At 28.4% G+C, this 4561-nt stretch overlaps 1 long non-coding RNA gene across 1 annotated transcript; it reads right to left on the reverse strand.

Moving 5' to 3' along the window:
• Window positions 1–592: 592 nt before the first annotated feature.
• LOC125254277 lies at window positions 593–2581 on the reverse strand. Its single transcript, XR_007181624.1, has 3 exons — window positions 2301–2581; window positions 1859–1963; window positions 593–1070 (listed from the first exon to the last, which is right to left on the reverse strand). It is a non-coding gene; the product is annotated as an uncharacterized LOC125254277 (long non-coding RNA).
• Between the last annotated feature and the right edge of the window lie 1980 nt (window positions 2582–4561).

A 4561-nucleotide genomic window follows, 5' to 3' on the forward strand; every position in this document is an offset into this window, starting at 1 on the left:
TAATGAAGTTACAATTTAGTATATTTCAAAATATTACAATCAACACAAATGCAAATTGAAACCCTCTAAATTTACTGACAAAATAATCTCTAAAACAAATGCACAAAAACCTTTTTGTTGATGCACAAGAAAAACCCAAGAAACACTATACACAATCACAAACAATTACAACACTTTAACTCTCATTTAGAAAGAGTCTGGAGGACAGTGAGGCTTATATGCACTATCATTTTCTCCATCACATACAAAGGTACCTAAACCTACCATCACAATCTTTCTGCATTTTTACATTTTCAGATAAAATCATTCTGTATAAGATGATAAATAAGATAACACCCATGAATTAATACAAACAAAATGTAAAGAAAAGAAAAGATTCAAAACTTTGGGTAACACTGTACAATAATTTTCTATTAGTTAACTACTTTAGTTAACATGAACCATGAATGAAAAATACTTTAAGCGTTTATAAATCCTAGTTAATATTACTTATGCATTATTAAAATCAAAAGTTGCATATGTTAATAGATAATGCACTGTAAACTAACATGAACAATAACTATACATTTTATTAACTTGAGAAAAAAAAAAATTATTGCCTAATGTTAACAAATATTGATAAATACTGTAAAAAAAAAGTCAATGCACATAGTTAGATAATGTTATCTAATATATTAATTGATGTTAACAAGCGAGACCTTTTGTAAAGTGTTACCTTTTGTAAACCTTGTTACTTATAAGCTCTGCAACCCTTACTAGCACAAACATTAAACAGGACAAAAAGGTTTCTTCTAAAATCTTACTCCAGCATTACAGTGAATGTAATTTTGAAAAGAAAAAATAAAACAAACAAAAAAACAATGAATTCCAAAGGCACAAAAACAAGAAAACCAAAATTGTCTGTCACCACCTTTTTTTAAGTTGTATGAAAAAGTGCTGTTTATGTCAATGTCCCAGAAGCTCTTCATCGGCAGAAAACCTCAAATGTCCATGAAGCTGCGAACCACCTCTACACAGTATGCATAAATGAACATGTTCCAAAGAGGCAAGAAAGTAAAAAAAATAAATACCTGGAGGAAAAAAAAACAAAAAAGAAGTAAGAGTCAGTCCATTATTATAATTGGTTCAATCGAATGAAATCAATAGATATAGATATATATACAGAACTCCAAAGTTTATATCCACCTTTGTAGGTTTGAAAATAATAAAAACCCATTTGGTATTCCCTAAAGGCAAAGAGTTGCTGATAGTGATTGAAGCCTGTGGCCAAGATGTTTACTGTGTACTGATAATTTCCTCCACTTTAATACCAGTTACAGTGTGAAATAAATATGAATGAACATCTGAAGGTGTGTTACAACATACAGTACAACTGATCCATAAGTTGTCACATTTAATCGCTCAATCAGTGTTTCAACGCGCGGAAAGACGTCAATGAAACAGCTTGTAAACAATGTCACGTAACGTCACATTTACTTCAGAAAAATCATATTCAGCATAAACTCATTAGTCAGCTATAGAGAGGAGCATTCTGCTAATTATATGCACCACATTACATATTCATTATAATTTTATTTTAAATATTTTTTTTTTATAATTAATTTATGTATTTAATGTTTGAATACATAATTTATGACAGCCATGATTTAAATGTTTATATTTCAAAAAACAATTTAGAGTAGAAATATGATTATGTAATTCTAAAGTTGACATAATCATAACTTTATTATAAAACAAACAAATCATACAAATTAGCATTGTATTTGTTTCTTTATTTAGTACTTCCCTGATGAAGCAGTTTATTCTGCAAGGTGTAAGTAAACTTTTGACCGCAACTGCATCACCCAAGATGAATTACCTCAGTCATCAGGACAACACTGTAGTAGAATCCTGGGAGAAGCTCCTTCACATTTCCCACAAACACCAGGATTCCAGTGACCACACCATCTTCACTGACACTGGCCTTTAAAAATAGAGAACATTTTTATAAACATTTTTATTCCTACTTTACAAGGAATTAAACATAACTTTATCAATTACACAAATATAGATATATAACCCAAGGCCCAAGCAAATTGAGGGGTTTTGCTTTGAAAATAATTATATAATAATATCATTATATGTAAATATAAATATATAATGATTAGATGGGGATTTGTAAGTGCACAGGTGAGAATTTATTACTTGCAAACAGAAAAGATTCAAAGCATTTAAAAGCTATAAGGACAGTTGATGGCAGTGTTTTAGCTTGTAGTGTGTGATCAGGGTGGCTGAATTAATGGAAAAACATGGAACATCACCTCATCAATACGGGTCTTTGATTCCACACAGCTTGCACTGTATCTCCAATAACAAATATGTACTGATCCTACAAAATGAATATATAAAACAACAGATAAGCACAAAAATATTACATATTACAAACACAAACAGTAATTGAACAACTAACTTTTCAAATGCAAAAAGAAAAATAGATTATAAGCATTACTGGTGGTTATAATAGCGATTAAATGTATATAATTGTCTTTAAATGTTACAAGATCAGATCTTTGAATTTAGTTCTGCAAATTTAACTTAAAGTCATTTAAAATTATTTAAAAAGTCAGAGTTCAATTAAAATATATTTTCAGCAGCCAAATTCTTTGAACACGCCCACACACGCGACCACGTTCATATTGTATACGAAATTATTATAATGCAATCATAAATAAATTACAGGAAACATGATTAATTCACCTCCATATTGCGATTAAACTAAATAAGTTACACTCATAAGAACTGCTATGTTCCGGTGAAAAAATAAAAATGAAGAGAGCATATATCAATATCAAGATACTTACTTATTTGTAATACATAACGTCTCATCTGTAGTCATCCAAACGTGCGCTCCTTTTCTTCTTTGATCAGCAAAGTTGCCTCGCGCATCGCGATCACAGAAAGATGGCTGAAGGTGCATTTTTCAAACTCTGGTGAAGTAATGCGCCGTCATGACGTAGTATTGTGGCGCATGCGCATGATTAAATTTGTTCAAGTTGGAAGTTTTTCTAATTCATTGTTGTAGTTAGACTGTAAGTTTACAGAACTTGACTCATTCACCTAACCGAAATTCAATTATTTTATAGTTTAGTCTGATTAAAATTAAATGTATTTTAACTGAATATGAATTCAAATTATTTTTTAGATCTGTTAAACTTTTGCTTGCAATTAAATAGGTTTAATCAACTTATAACAACAATGATATTATAAGTATTATACAGATATGTAAAGTACAGCACTCCGTAAAAAAAAAAAAAACATTTTATGTCAAATATTATGTAGAAAACTGACACTAGTCGAGTTTAGAGCAGGAGCTGGTGATAAAAATTTCAACAATAAGTTGTACAGGATTATACACTGTATAAGCAAGTGTTTTGAAATTCAGAAAAATAAATTTCAAGTGTATTAATGCACACAGTATTTATTAAAGACTAAGCACATTTAAAATACATTAACAAATGTCATCTTGGACAACACACTTAAGTTGAAATTAAAATAAATTATTTTTCATGTGCTTTAATATATAAGTCAATACATCAGAATAAGTTTACTTATTTAAAACACTATAAAGTCATAATTAGGTAAAAATTAAGTGCATTTTTAAAAAGTGCTCTTAAGCATGTTTAGAAATATTGTCATGAAAGTGTACTTTCTTCAAGTACAACTTAATAAGTCATTATTACAAAGTGCATTTTTAAAAAAGTGTTAATAAATATTGTCATTTAAGTGTACTTTCTTTAAGTACAACTTAATAAGTCATTATTACAAAGTGCATTTTTAAAAACTGCACTTAAGCATGTTAATAAATATTGCTATTAAAGTGTACTTTTTTAAGTACAACTTAATAAGTCATTATTACAAAGTGCATTTTTAAAAAGTGCACTCAAGTGTGTTAATAAACATTGTCATTAAAGTTTACTTTCTGTAAGTACAATTAATAAGTCATTATTACAAAGTGTATTTTTAAAAAGTGCGCTCAAGCGTGTTAGTAAATATTGTCATTTAAGTGTACTTTCTTTAAGTACAGCTTAATTTGACATTATTACAAAGGGCATTTTTAAAAAGTGCACTCGAGCATATTAATAAATATTGTCATTAAAGTGTACTTTCTTTAAGTAAAACTTAATTTGACATTATTACAAAGTGCATTTTTAAAAAGTGCACTTAAGCATGATAATAAATATTGTCATTAAAGTGTACTTTATTTAAGTTCAACTTAATTAGACATTATTACAAAGTGTATTTTTAAAAAGTGCACTCAAGCGTGTTAGTAAATATTGTCATTTAAGTGTACTTTCTTTAAGTACAACTTAATTTGACATTATTACAAAGGGCATTTTTAAAAAGTGCACTTAAGCGTGTTAATAAATATTTTCATTAAAGTGTACTTTCTTTAAGTACAACTTAATTTGACATTATTACAAAGGGCATTTTTAAAAAGTGCACTTAAGCGTGTTAATAAATATTTTCATTAAAGTGTACTTTCTTTAAGTACAACTTAATTTGACATTATTACAAAGTGCAT

Source organism: Megalobrama amblycephala, linkage group LG19 (genome assembly GCF_018812025.1).
Source record: "Megalobrama amblycephala isolate DHTTF-2021 linkage group LG19, ASM1881202v1, whole genome shotgun sequence".
In the NCBI taxonomy this organism is placed as follows: domain Eukaryota; kingdom Metazoa; phylum Chordata; class Actinopteri; order Cypriniformes; family Xenocyprididae; genus Megalobrama; species Megalobrama amblycephala.